At 44.0% G+C, this 15203-nt stretch overlaps 1 protein-coding gene across 1 annotated transcript in view; it reads right to left on the bottom strand.

The window, feature by feature from the left end:
* The window catches only part of LOC132401143 (uncharacterized), an 82632-nt gene extending 81400 nt beyond the window's left edge, over positions 1-1232 (bottom strand). Inside the window, exon 1 of the mRNA XM_059983036.1 lies at positions 1142-1232. The gene's annotated coding sequence lies outside the window, so the exon portion shown is untranslated. The remainder of the gene's footprint in view (positions 1-1141) is intronic.
* Between the last annotated feature and the right edge of the window lie 13971 nt (positions 1233-15203).

The raw sequence follows: 15203 nt of genomic DNA, 5'->3' as shown, positions 1-15203 counted from the left end.
ATAGCCAGTATAAAGAGGAGAAAGGGAGGGATGAGATGGGGACCAATTGATAATAGTGTACATAGAAGGGAAGGAAGGGTACAATGATGGATGATAGGTTGTAGAAAAGGAGTAGGAAGTCTTGGGGGAAAGTGGGATGACTGGAGGTGCATCAGAAACAGAGAGAGGGGACACTGGACAAGGGGGTTACCTACAATTGGAAAATTCAATATTTATACAATGAGAGAACAGCTTGGAAAATCAAGAATAAAGTTAAAGGTAAGGACAGTGTACTAGATGTTATGGCAGTCACCACAATAAAAAAAAGAAAAGTTTAGAAAGGGATACAAATTTTACTTCCAGTAACATGGAGACAACATTGAAAAGGGTGATGAACACAGGACTGGTGGTGTTATAAATGAATGCACACTGTTTACAGAATAAGGTAAATGACCTTGTAGCACAGTTAGAAATTGGCAGGTGTAATGTTGTTTGCATCACTGAGTCATGGCTAAAAAAACACAGTTGGGGACTTAACGTCTAAGGATACACATCATATGGAGGACAGACAGGTGAACAGAGGGGGTGTGGTGACTCTGTTGAAAAAAAATGAAATCAAATCCTTAGAAAGAAGTGTCACAGGATCAGAAGATGTAGAATCAGTGAGGGTAGAAGTTAAGAAATAGAATACTTTTCCTCTTATCCACCCACCCCCACCACCCCTTTGAACTTCTGGTCCTCCCATTCTTGTCCCCCTTCCCATCCTTCTCCAGCCTCTCTTCACCCATCCTTGACCCCTTCCACCTCCTGGCTCCATCCACCTATTTCACACATAGGTTTCCCCCAACCCCCAATCAGGCTGCATCTGTCAATCAACTGTCTCTTCTTGCCTATTGTTTCCAGTTCTCACCTCCTTTACTTATCCAAATACAGCTCTGGTAGCATTTTGTGTTTCTGCTTGTCTCCCTCTAGCAGCTGTTTCCCATTTTCATACTCCCAGTGCCCTACCTTGCTCCATCTGTTGGCAATTTTTTCTCTTTTTCCCCTCTCTGTCAGCTTCCATCTATTCTACACCCATTATAGTCTTCCAACTCCAGCCCTATTCAACTCCTCTAAGCTGGCACTACCTGTGTCATCTTACACCCCTCCCCTGTCCACTTACCGCCTTTGACTCTCATCTTGGTGGTCTCCTTCTCATCTCTATACAGGCCATCTCACCTCACTACTCTCAGTCCTGATGCAAGGTTTCCACCTTAAACGTTGACAGTTCCTTTCCTTCCGCAGACGCTGCTCAACCTGCCGAGTTCCTCCAGTGCATTGTTTATCTCTTAATGTTCGTACCATTGGTTTGTTGACCACCCACGTGGAACGTGAAATGTTGTTCTTCTAGTTTGGGCTAGGGGAGGCTGAGAACAGACATGTCAGCATGGGAATGGGAAAGGGAATTAAAATGGAAAGCAACCAGGAGTTCAGGATGGGCACTGCAGACAGACTGCACATGGTCTGCAAACTAGTTGTCTAGACTGCGCTCTTTCTCATAGAAACATAGAAAACCTACAGGACAATACAGGCCCTTCAGCCCATAAAGTTGTGCCGAACATGTCCCAACCTTAGAAATCACTAGGCTTACCCATAGCCCTATATTTCTCACTAGCAAAGAGGGGATCATATTATAAATACCCTGACTATAGTTGATGTATTATCACATTCTGTGCTCCTGATGAGTCCTCCTTTACATCCGCATAAAGATTCCAGCTTTTATAACTCGTGTCTCTGTATATCACCCTCCAGTCTCTGTCTCGACCTTTACCTTCCTTTCTGCACAACTGATCCCACGTGATCACTTTATTTTCCCTAGACTGCTTCTATCAACCTGCCTCCATTTTTACATCTCATTCCACCCATCATCCCTCAACCCTCCCTGGTCCACATCACCTGCTGGCTTCAGTTTTCCTCCCTCCTCTTTACACCCACTACCTTCCTTCTGTCCTGATGCAGGGCCCAACCTGAAACATCAACAGTTCCTTTCTCCGCAACAAATGCTGCTTGACCCGCTGAGTTCCTCTGGCAGCTTGCTTTTTGGTAAAGGTATTGTTGAGAACAAGTTCAAAGAATTCAATCAGCACTGTTCCAAGGAGCAATATTAATCCACCTTACACAAAATACTGGAGAAACTGAGCAGGTCATGCAGCTTCCATGGAAATAAACAGACGGTCACCTGAAACATCAACTGTTCGTTCATTTCCATGGCCGCTGCTTTACCTGCTGAGTTCCTCCTGCACTTTGTGTATGTTGATTTGGATATCCAGTATCTGCAGAATTCCTTTTGTTTAAACTTTCTTTAACCTGGTAAACTGTATTCTAACTGAATTGGAAATGACATGTTTAACAGAGTACTAGGAAAGCAGGGTCAAACGATTTAACATTTCATTTGAGAGACTACCTCAGGTCTAAAACTTGAAGTAAAAGCCCTGGCACAAATATTAAAGCAGAGTTGGCTAAAGTGAGTTACCTGGCATGGGAGATTTCAGCAATCATCTTGGTAGCAGTGTACATCCCACCTCAGGCCAGTGTCAAACAGGCTCTGGATGAACTGAGCGACATAATAAACAGACAGGAAACAGCACACCCTAATCCTTCCCTATCATTTTGGGGGATTTTAACCAGGCCAGTTTGAAAAAGTCTCTAAATGTTTTTTTACCAAGATATCATTTGTGGTACCTGAGGAGGCCACTATTTTACGACCATCAAGGGCACTTTTTGTGCCATTCCATGCCCACACTTTGGAAAATCTGATCACCTGGCTATATTTTTACTCCCCAAATATAGAAAGAGACTGAAAACTGCAGCATCAGCAGTGAAAACCAAGAAGGTATGGACAAGGGAGGCACAGGAGTGCTTACAGGACTGTTTGGAATTGGTGGGCTGGACTGTATTCAGGGACTCACCTTCAAGTCAATGAATACACCACAGTTGTCACTGACTTCAGTAAAACCTGTATGGATGGAAGTGTGCCTATGAGGATATACTGTACATACCCAAATCAAAAACTGTGGATGAACCAGGAAGTCCGTAGTCTGTTGAAGCCTAGATTTATTTACAGTGCCTATAAAAAGTACTCAGCCCTCGGAAGTTTTCATGTTGTATTGTTTTACAACACTGAATCACAGTGGATTTAGTGTGGCTTTTTTGACACTGATCAACAGGAAAAGACTCTTTAATGTCAAAGTGATCTAAATTAAATACAAATATAAAACATAAAATAATTGATTGGAAAGTATTCACCCCCTTTAATATGACACACCAAATTGTCACTGATGCAGCCAATTGGATTTAGAAGTCAGATAATTAGTTAAATGGAGATCACCTGTGTGCAGTCAAGGTGTTTCAGTTGATTGGAGTAAAAATACACCTGTGTCTGGAAGGTCCGACTGCTGGTGAGTCAGTATCCTGGCAAAAACTACACCGTGAAGACAACAGAACACTCCAAGCAACTCCATGAAGAGGTTATTGAAAAGCACAAGTCAGGAGATGGATACAAGAAAATTTCCAAGTCACTGAATATTCCGTGGAGTGCAGTTAGTCAATCATCGAAAAATTGAAAGAATATGGCACAGCTGTAAATCTGCCTTTCTCAAAAACTGAGTGACTGTGTAAGAAGGGGACCAGTGAGGGAGGTCACCAAGAGACCTATGACAACTCTGGAGGAGTTACAAACTTCAGTAGCTGAGATGGGAGAGATTGCACATACAACCGTTGCCTGGGTGATTCACCAGTCACAGTTCTATGGGAGAGTGGCAAAGAGAAAGCCACTATCAAAAAAAACAAACATGAAACCTCAGCTAGAGTTTGCCAGAAGGCATGTGAGAGATGTTGAAGTCAGCTGGAAGAAGGTTCTATGGTCTGATGAAACCAAAATTGAGTTTATTTTTTAGTTGAGACTAAATGCTACATTTGGTGTAAGCCAAACACTGCACACCATCAAAAACACATCATCCCTACCATGAAGCATGATGGTGGCTGCATCATGCTGTGGGGATGCTTCATTAGCTCAGGCCCTGGAAGGCTTGTGAAAGTAGAAGGTAAAATGAATGCAGTAAAGTACAGAGAAATCTTGGAGGTAAACCTGATGCGGTCTGCAAGAGAACTGATTTGGCAGAAGATTTGTTTTCCAGCAAGACAATGACCCCAAGCACAAAGACAAAGCAACACAAGAATTGCTTAAAAACAACAAAATAATGTGCTGGAGTGGCCAAGTCGGAGTCCAGTCCTCAATCCAATTGAGAATCTGTGGCTGGACTTGAAAAGGGCTGTTCACTTACGAACTTACATAGAAAGCCTACAGCACAATATGGGCCCTTCAGTCCACAAAGCTGTGCTGAACATGTCCCAACCTTAGAACTACCTAGGCTTTACCCATAGCCCTCTTTTTCTAAGCTCCATGTAGCCAAGCAGGAGTCTCTTAAAAGACCCTATTGTCTCCACCTCCACCGCTGCCTGCAGCCCATTCCACGCACTCACCACATTCTGCATAAAAAACTTACCTGACATCTCCTTTGTACCTACTTCCAAGCACCTTAAAACTATGCCCTCACGTGCTAGCCATTTCAGCCCTGGGGAAAAGCCTCTGACTATCCACACAATCAATGCCTCTCATTATCTTGTACACCTCTATCAGGTCACCTCTCATCCTCCATCACTCCAAGGAGAAAAGGCCGAGTTCACTCAACCTATTCTCATAAGGCATGCTCCCCAATCTTTGTAAATTTCCTCTGCACCCTTTCTATGGTTTCCACATCCTTCCTGTAGTGAGGCAACCAGAACTGAGCACAGTACTCCAAGTGGGGTCTGACCAGGGTCCTATATAGCTGCAACATTACCTCTCGGCTCTTAAACTCAGTGCCAAGATTGATGAATGCCAATGCACCGTATGACTTCTTAACCACAGGGTCAACCTGCAAAGCAGCTTTGAGTGTCCGATGGACTTGGATCCCAAGATCCCTCTGGCCCTCCAAATGCCAAGAGTCTTACCGTTAATACTATATTCTGCCATCTTATTTGACCTACCAAAATGAACCACCTCACACTTATCTGGTTTGAACTCTGTCTGCCACTTCTCAGCCCAGTTTTGCATCCTATCAATGTCCCACTGTAACCCCTGACAGCTCTCCACACTATCCACATCACCCCTAACCTTTGTGTCATCAGCATATTTACTGAACTATCCCCCCACTTCCTCATCCAGGTCATTTATAAAAATCACAAAGAGTAGGGGTCCCAGAACAGATCCCTGAGTCACATCACTGGTCACTAACCTCCATGCAGAACATGACCCATCTACAACCACTCTTTGCTTTCTGTGTGCAAGGCATTTCTGGCTCCACAAAGCAGTGTCCCCTTGGATCCCATGCCTCCTTACTTTCTCAATAAGCCTTTCATGGGGTACCTTATCAAATGCCTTCCTGAAATCCATATACAGTACGTCTACGGCTCTACCTTCATCAATGTGTTTAGTCACATCCTCAAAAAATTCAGTCAGGCTTGTAAGGCACAACCTACCTTTGACAAAGCCATGCTGACTATTCCAAGTCATATTATGCCTATCCAGATGTTCATAAATCCTGCCTCTCAGGATCTTCTCCATCAACTTACCAACCACTGAAGTAAGACTCACTGGAATATAATTTCCTGGGCTATCCCTACTCCCTTTCTTGAATAAGGGAACAACATCCACAACCCTCCAATCCTCCAGAACTTCTCCCATCCTCATTGATTATGCAAAGATCATTGCCAGAGGCTCAGCAATCTCCTCCCTCACTTCCCACAGTGGCCTGGGGTACATCACATCCGGTCCCGGTGACTTATCCAACGATGCTTTCCAAAAGTTCCAGCACATCCTCTTCTTTACTATCTACATGCTTAAGATTTTCAGTCCACTGCAAGTCATTCCTACAATCGCAAGTTCCTTTTCCATAGTGTATACTGAAGCCAAGTATTCATTAAGTACCTCTGCTATTTCCTCTGGTTCCAGACGCACTTTGTCACTGTCACACTTGATTGGTCCTATTTTCTCATGTCTTATCCTCTTGCTCTTCACATATAGTACTTGTAGAATGCTTTGGGGTTTTCCTTAATCCTGTCCACCAAGGCTGTCTCATGGCCCCTTCTGGGTCTCCTAATTTTATTCTTAAGCTCCTTCCTGCTAGCCTTATAATCTTCTAGATTCCTATCATAACCTAGTTTTTGAACCTTTCATAAGCTCTTCTTCTTGACTAGATTTACAACAGCCTTTGTGTACCTCGGATCTTCTACCCTACCATCCTTTCTGTGTCTCATTGGAACGTACCTACTCAGAACCCCACGCAAATATCCCCTGAACATTTGCCACATTTCATCCGTACATTTCCCTGAGAACATCTGTTCCCAATTTATGCTTCCAAGTTCCTGCTTGATAGCCTCATATTTCCCCTTACTCAAATTAAGCGTTTCCCTAATTTGTCTGTTCCTATCCCTCTCCAATACTATGCTAAAGGAGATAGAATTGTAATCAAAATGCTCTCCCACTGAGAGACCTGACACCTGACCAGGTTCATTTCCCAAGTACAGCCTCTCCTCTTGTTGGCTTATCTGCAAACGTTGTACATATTGAGTCAAGAAACCTTCCTGAACACACCTAACAAACTCCACCCCATCTAAACCCCTTGCTCTAGGGAGATGCCAATCAATATTTGGGAAATTAAAATCTCCCACCACAACAACCCTGTTATTATTACTCCTTTCCTGAATCTGTCTCCCTGTCTGCTCCTTGATGTCCTTGTTACTATTGGGTGGTCTATAAAAAGCACCCAGTAAAATTATTGACCCCTTCCTATTCCTAACTTCCACCCACAGAGACTCTGTAGACAACCCCTCCATGACTTCCTCTTTGAGCAGTTTTATAAAGAAGAGGGGGGAAAAAAATCACTGTGTCCAGCTGATAGAGACCTATCCACACAAATTTTAGGCTGTCACTGTTGCCAAATTTGCATCTACTAAATACTGACTTGAATGGGGTGAATCCTTATGCAATCAATTATTTTGTGTTTTTATATTTGTAATTAATTTAAATCACTTTGTAGAGCTCTATTTTCACTTTGACACAAAAGGGTCTTTTTAGGTTGATTCATGTAAAAAAAAGCCAAATTAAATTCACTGTGACTCAATGTTGTAAAGCAATAAAACACAAAATCTTCCAAGGGGGTGGGGTGAATACTATTTATAGGCACTGTATTTGTTTATTTGTTTGTTTATTTATTCATTCATTCAAATACAGTGTGGAGCAGTGTGATGACCTCAGTGAAAATCTTATCTATGAGGCTTTCAGCCTCTTGAACGATCCTGCTCCAGTTGCTTGATCTTGTCAATCAGGAGCATCAGTTGAATGTAGTTATCGGGGAGACGGTCAGGTACCCAGAAATACCACATCTCACAGGAGGAGCATTCCACTGCCTGAACTACCACTTTGCTTACACTTGTTATACTTCCTAACATCTCAAGCTTAATTTCTAGCCTGCATCTGTTCTTGCCTAATCCTGTTGAACCAAAGCCTGACCACTCTAATACTGTCCAGTCCAACAATGGCCACTCTGTTTACAGCCTCACCAATATAACTGCACAATAACTTTCCCAATTCCTGTACTCAGTGCCGAGTGGTGAACGCCAGTGTGTAAAAGCCTTTTCCGCCATTCTATCTACCTGTTGCTGCACTGTCAGCAAACTATGTGCTTTCACTCCTAAATCCCTCTGTTCTGTAACAGTCCCTAGAGCCCTATAATTCACTGTATAATTCCTACACTGATTTGATCTCCCAAAGTCATTCATTTGAATTGAAAACCATATGCCAATTTTCAGCCCACATCGAGTCGTCGAGTCGCTTTTTATTGTCTTTTCGACCATAACTGCTGGTACAATACACAGTAAAGATGAGACAATGTTTTTCAGGACCACGGTGCTACATGAGACAGTGCAAAAACTAGACTGAACTATGTGAAAACACACAGAAAAAAAACTACACTAGACTACAGACCTACCCAGGACTACATAAAGTGCACAAAACAGTGCAGGCATTACAATAAATAATAAACAAGACAATAGGCACAGCAGAGGGCAGTAAATTGGTGTCAGTCCAGGATCTGGGTATTGAGGAGTCTGATAGCTTGGGGGAAGAAACTGTTACATAGTCTGGTCCTGAGAGCCCAAATGCTCTGGTGCCTTTTTCTAGATGGCAGGAGGGAGAAGAGTTTGTATGAGGGGGTACGTGGGGTCCTTCATAATGCTGTTTGCTTTGCGGATGCAGCGTGTAGTGTAAATGTCCATAATGGCGGTAAGAGAGACCCCGATGATCTTCTCAGCTGACCTCACTATCCGCTGCAGGGTCTCGCGATCCGAGATGGTGCAATTTCCAAACCAGGCAGTGATGCAGCTGCTCAGGATGCTCTCAGCCTTCGCAGAAAGTAGAGACGCTGCTGGGCTTTCTTTGCTATGGAGCTGGTGTTGAGGAACCAGGTGAGTTTCTTTGCCAGGTGAACACCAAGAAATTTGGTGCTCTTAACAATCTCTACCGAGGAGCTGTCGATGTTCAGCGGGGAGTGATCGCTCCATGCCCTCCTGGTCAGCAACCATCTCTTTTGTTTTGTTCACAAAACATACTGAGCTGATCCAGATCCCCCTGTAATTTTTCATAACCTCCACACAGACCACATCACCACTTATTTTAGCATCATCTGCAAACTTAATAACCATGTCTTTTACATTCACATCAATATCACTTATTTAAATTACAAACTTAAAAGGCCCAACAGAGACCTCTGTGATGCTCCACCAGGCGTAGGCCTCCATTCTGAAGAGCGACCGTGTCAGCCATGACCTCTGTCTCTTATCACAGAGAAAATCCTCTATCTTCCCCTGTATCCCATGTAACTGAATCTTCCAAGCTAACTTGCCACGGGGTCCCTGTCAAAGGCCTTGATAAAGTCCAAAGACAACATCCACTGCCCTGCCCTCATCCACCTCTTTAGTTACCTCCTATATTTAGCATTGTTATTGCTTTCCCCTTGTACTCCCTTGAAGTACTGTTCTGATGAAATTATCTGTAAGGGTAGTATGTAAAGCAATTTTTATACTATACTTTGGTAAATGTGACAATAATTAACCAATTTACCAAATGATGTTGATAAGTTTAGTGCCTGCTCTAAACAATGTGAGTTGTGATGTACTAATGTTCTACATTCCGTGCACACTCCCCTCAATAAATACAGTATCTTGAGTGTTTCCCTGAGAGGAAATTGATTAAAATTTAAGGTTTATAAATTTACAGTGATTTTGACGCAATTCTGTCAACCTGAAACAATAGGCTTTGTTTCTCTTTCCACAGATGTCCCCCGGCTTCCTGAGTATTTATAGTATTTTCTATTTTTGTTTCAGACTAAGCAGTATTTATTTTATTTTAACTTTCTCCCATAACCTATTGCTTTGATGAGTCGACCGCTTGATCATGGGAGATAAATAAAATAGTGTCTAATACTCATTCACTCCAGAGGCCGATCCCATTCCAGAGTTTTAATAAGCACAACTCTAGGCGGCGCGGCACACAGCAGCAGCGGCCTTTCGGATCTGGTGCTACTTTAGTTTAGTTTTTTAATTTAATTTTAATGCACAATTAGGGTTTAGGGCAATGGATAACAGAGCGACTATCTACCACCGCCAGATGCTGCTAGAATACAGAGATCGCCCAAAATCGAACCTTCATGAAAATCTGCTGGTTAGATTGCGCGACCTCGGCTTGCTGAGGGAATCGGGCCTGCAGTCCTGGGAGTTGCCTGATGCCGGTGGCCGGAGGTGGGGACAGCGTAAGCGGTGTGCGAGGAAGCGGAAGTGAGGCGAGCGGGCAGGAGTCCGTGCCAGGAAAAAAGCAAGCCCTAGCCGGCCGGATCTCCCGTCCATTCTGCTCTCCAGTGGACATTAAATTGGACTACATCTGTGGCAACAAAATACTCAGCAGGAGGACAGAAGTGGACAGAATCCCGGATGCTGTCATTCAGCTGATTATTTATGTAACAGATTTTCCCCCAAGCCATCGGACTACCAATCTACTGCCCTCTGCTGTGCCTATTGTCTTGTTTATTATAATGCCTGCACTGTTCTGTGTACTTTATGTAGTCCTGGGTAGTTCTGTAGTCTAGTGTAGTTTTTGTGTTGGTTTACGTAGTTCAGTGTAGTCTTGATGCACCATCAATAACTCACACTGAGACGTAAGGCGAGATATCGGCTTTTATTGACTGGAAGAAGGAACCAGGAGTGAGTGTCCATCATACTATGACCTGGAGACTGAGGCCGAGCGTCAGGCCTCAGATCGCCTTTATACAGGGGCCTGTGGGAGGAGCCACAGGAGCAGTCAGCAGGGGGCGTGTCCAGACAGGCACATAGTTCACCACAAGTCTTTGTACTGTTCATGTAGCACCATGGTCTTGAAAAACGTTGTCTCATTTTTACTGTGTATTGTAGCAGCAGTTATGGTCAAAACAACAATAAAAAGTGACTTGACTTGACCAAAAATAAATATTCATTTATTTACTTACGTACCTTCCCCGTCTGCCTTGGGCTCTTTCAGGGCTTGTTAATCAGACGGGAATAGTGGTCTGTAATGTATGGCATCCAACAGTAGGTGCTGCCACCCCGAGGGTAGGCACCCTTAATTCCTCGTCCGCTGTCCGGAGTTTTGGCAAATCGGAAAGCTTCATTGCAGTGTAACTGAAAACATTGGGAGTGTGTGGGCAATGGGCAAAGACCGATAAAAGAGGGATAAAATGGAGATTGTGCAGGGGGAGGCTGGCTCGGTCCTGCCCTACTGTGAGCGCGGAAGGTTCTACTCTGATCACCCGCTCCCCGTTGTGCTTATTGAAAGAACGTATGTGTAAAAAGGCAGAAGTCCACGATTCTGCAGCTTCTGGTTGCTCTCCAGACTGTGTCAGTGGTCAGCTTCTTGGCATTGGCCATCTATAAATGGGAAATTTGCAGTTTTGCGGCGCCTGGGATCCAGCAGCTCTGGGGGGGGGGGGGGGGGGGTGGAATGTGAAAAACACATCTAGTGCTTTTCCGGTATATCTGATGAATAAACTCTTCTCGGAGTTCTGAGAGGAGTTTATTTGGAGAGGGATATAGTTCATCTTGGGAAAGCGACTCGGAACCAGAGGAGCAGCAAGAGATTGTACAAAAAGTGATCGCCATAGCCAAGGAAGCAATTGAATTGAATTGACTTTATTACTTATATCCTTCATATACATGAGGAATAAAAATCTTGATGTTACTTCTCCGCCTAAATGTGCAATGTGCAATTTATGGTTATTTATTGATTAGGGCATAGGCAGAAAAGTTTCTGATTATTCGATAAAGATTGCAGCTCGTTATGATTTAGATCAGGCCCTGAGATAAAATTGCTTGATGAGGGTAGGGCAGTGGATGACCCTCATCATGGACCTCAGTAAAGTTTTGACAAGGTTCTGAACCAGAAGACGGGCTCCACAAAAAAATACTGGTGGATTGACATAGAAGACAAGGTAATGATAGAGGGGTATTATTCTGACTGGAGATCTGTGACCAGTGTGTGTTTATACAGTCATAAAGTAAGACAGCACAGAAAAAGGGCCTTTGGCTGAGCTCATCCATAAAGACCAAGATGTCCATGTAAACTAGTATCACTAGACACGTATCCCTCTCAATCTTTTTGTTACTGTTTTGGGGAGGGTCCACCGGGGTGAAGCTGCAGTGAGCAGGTCTCTGGCTCCGTGGCTCAGTAGGGAAGGGGCAGAAGAGGAGCACCATACTGTAGGGTTAGCGGAGCAGACAGCAGATCTTGCGGATGTGATAAAGACACTCAGATGGTATTTTGCCTCGCAGGTCCAAGGGTCCGAGATGTCTGACATTGGGTCTACAGCATTCCAGAAGGGGAGGGTCAGTGCCCAAAAGTCATGGTAGATGGAGCTCGTCAGCTTGGGAAGGCAGTCCATCTAAGAGAAAGGAACTCTGATTTAAAACCTCCGCTGCCTTGCAGCCATACTCACTCATGGGGAAGGCTTCGGGAGTAAACCCCGAGGACAAATCCGGAGCTGGAGTCCCTGAGGCAGTCCGACGTTGCCTTCAAGCTCACTCCGGCAACTCCTGCGACAGCACTGGTGCCGAGCTGTATCGGCCCCCTTGCCCTTCTCTTGGACAACGCTGGTGTCATGGAGAGGGGAGTCTTGCAGCGTGGGCAACTGCCGGTCTTCCATACAACCCTGCCCAGGCCTGCGCCCTGGAGAGGATTGAAGCAAGACTTTCCAGGCACAGATCCGTGGTCTCGTGAGACTAATGGATGCCACAGAATATTGATACCAACAACGTAGGTAGGAAATGGGAGGAGGTCCTGAATAGAGAATATAGTCCTATGGTAAGGTGCGGCACATTCGATCACAGTGGCTTCAATAGGGGTCAACCAAAGGTGCTATTGTCTTTTTTAAAAGTATTTTTAACACTTGTAAGACCCTGCTGGACGTTAAGAACTTAAAGTACTGCAGGTCTACCCCATCAGCGAGTTGCTAATTGGTGGAGAAACTGAAGGAGCTGGACCTGGTGTGGATCGTGCTGCTGCCTGCGTGGGAGAGGCGTTGGAGGAGTCGATGCTTGAAAGCAGTGTGGAGTATAAAAAAAGCACGTGGTCCTCTTAGTCACTTTTCTTGTGAGTGCAAGACCCTGTTGGACGTTGTTAATGTGGAATGCTGCATACCCGATTCACTGATTTATCGGTCGACGGTGGGTCGGATGGCAGGGGAGCTTCGTGGCCTTGGTCACGGGCCACAAGCCACAGTGTTGCCTGTTTACAGCCGCCCAGGAGAGAGGCGACGGAGCAGGTGCACCTCACTGGAGCCCGTGTGGTGCAGCGTCAAAGCTGGAGCTGGTGCGCCCCCCAGTGTTGGCATGGTAGAAGACAATCTATGTCGCGTTCGATTGCAGATTGTTGCAACATTTTTGGACTGCTTTTAGGTGACTGTATTTTACTGATATTTTATACGTGCCTGCTGTCTTATATATGCTAGATGAGCCCTGGGCTATGCGTGACTGCTGGTACTGTGTTATGCACCTTGGCCCTAGAGTAATGCTGTTTTGTTTGGCTAAATTTATGGGTGGGTGTTCATGTATGGCTGAATAACAATTAAACGAACTTGATAAGGAGTTAGAGAGTTAAGAAGGAAGCTGGAAAGCAGGACCTCCAGGGTAATAATCTCCGGATTGCTGCCTGTGCCACACACCAGCGAGGGTAAGACTAGGATGATTTGGTGGATGAATGCGTGGCTGAAGAACTGGTGCAGGAGGCAGGGCTTCAGATTTCTGGATAATTGGGATCTCTTCTGAGGAAGGTACGACCTGTACAAAAAGGATGGGTTACGCCTTAATCCGAGAGGGGCCAATATTCTTGCTGGAATGTTTGCTAGAGCTATTGGGGAGGATGGGAATGGGAATGATAGGGCTGAGGATGGGGCAGTATGTGTGTAGAAAAGACAGGCAAATGTTAGGGCCAAACAGCGTTCAGTGGGATGAATTAAAGTGTAACACTGGGGCAAAATCGAAAACGGTGATGAATACAGGACTAAAGGTGTTACATTTGAATGCACACAGCATATGGAATAAAGTAGATGATGTTGTAGCACAGTTAGAGATTGGCAGGCACAATGTTGTGGTCATCAGTGAGTCGTGACTGAAAGAAGATCATAATTGGGGGTTCAACATCCAAGGATACATATTGTATTGAAAGGACAAGCTGGTAGGCTGAGGGGGTGGGGGGGAGGGCTCTGCTGGGAAAAGATGAAATCAAATCTTCAGAAAGAGGTGACACTGGATCGGAAGATGTAGAATACATGTGTCAAAGTTAAGAAAATGCAAGTGTAAAATGACCCTGATGGCAGTTAGATACAGGCCTCCAAATAGTCACTAAGATGTGGGATGTGGGATACAAATTACAAAGGGAGATAGAAAAGGCATGTAAAAAGGGCAATATTCCGATCACTGTTCCCTGTAAGCTACGTGGGTGTGTCGCTGCGCAGTAGCTGAAATGCTCCTGCACACAAAGCCTTTGTTGTTGCACAGCTGGAATTTTCTTTTATAAAATGTTAATATAATTTTGAAATCTATGTTAACATAATTGTGAAATACCATGTAATTAATCATGTGTTAATTAATGTAATCCAGAAAATTTATAAATAGTAAATGTACCACAACCTTCACTTTGGAAGATTTTAGAGCTTCAATGTGTTTACATTCAAACTGTAACAACACAGAAGGGAAGTTAGTAACTCATTGTTAGTAAATCTCCAGCCCACTGAATGTTGACGCCATCTAATGAAAACAGTCTAATTTTGCCATTGTATCTGTCGGTTGTTTCGACTGCCCAACATTGTTAACTTGTAGTTGTGAGTTTCTTTTTGAAAAATTCTATATTCTGACTTTTTTGGTAAGTAATCAAATGTATGTGATTTTTCAGTTTTCTTTCTAAATATTCCAATTTACAAAAAAAAAGCATTTAACGTGCCTTGCACTTTTCAGACCTTGTGAAAATTTCCTGCTCAAAGCAGAGATTAGCCTGCATAGCTGTACAAAAAAAAGAGAGAATCGTTGGTTACGATAGTAATAGTGGATTTCAATATACAGGTAAATTGGCAAAATCGAGTTTGTGCTGGATCCCAGGGGAGAGAATTAGCAGAATGCCTATGAAATGGTCTTTCAGAGTAGCTTGTGGTTGAGCACAGTAGGGGAAAGGCAATTCTGGATTGGGTGTTGCATAATTAAACAACTTTGATTAGGGAGCTTAAGGTAAAGCAACTCTTAAAAAAGCAGTGATCATAAATGTGACAGAATCCGCCCTGTAGTTTGAGTGGGAAAAGGTATTATCAGATGTATCAGTATTACAGTGGAATAAAGGCACTTACAAAGGCGTAACACCTTGCGAAAGGTTTCACTGCTAATGTAATGGTTTTTCTGTAGAAGCAGTGTTTGGGTTATGGTTAGAGATAACGGGGGCTTTGGAATGTCAGCTGTCCAATGAAAGCAGTGTATTTTTCTTGTAGTGTGCCCGAGAATGAGGTGATCTGGGTCTTTTCTTCAGGAGGGGTGGTAGACTGCAGGATGGAGTGGACCTGGAGTGGGGCCGGGGAAAT

The sequence above is a fragment of the Hypanus sabinus genome, chromosome 10 (genome assembly GCF_030144855.1).
Source record: "Hypanus sabinus isolate sHypSab1 chromosome 10, sHypSab1.hap1, whole genome shotgun sequence".
NCBI classification, from domain to species: Eukaryota; Metazoa; Chordata; class Chondrichthyes; order Myliobatiformes; family Dasyatidae; genus Hypanus; species Hypanus sabinus.
The sequence above is the reverse complement of the archived record's forward strand: the minus strand, read 5'-3'. Positions and strand labels throughout refer to the sequence as shown.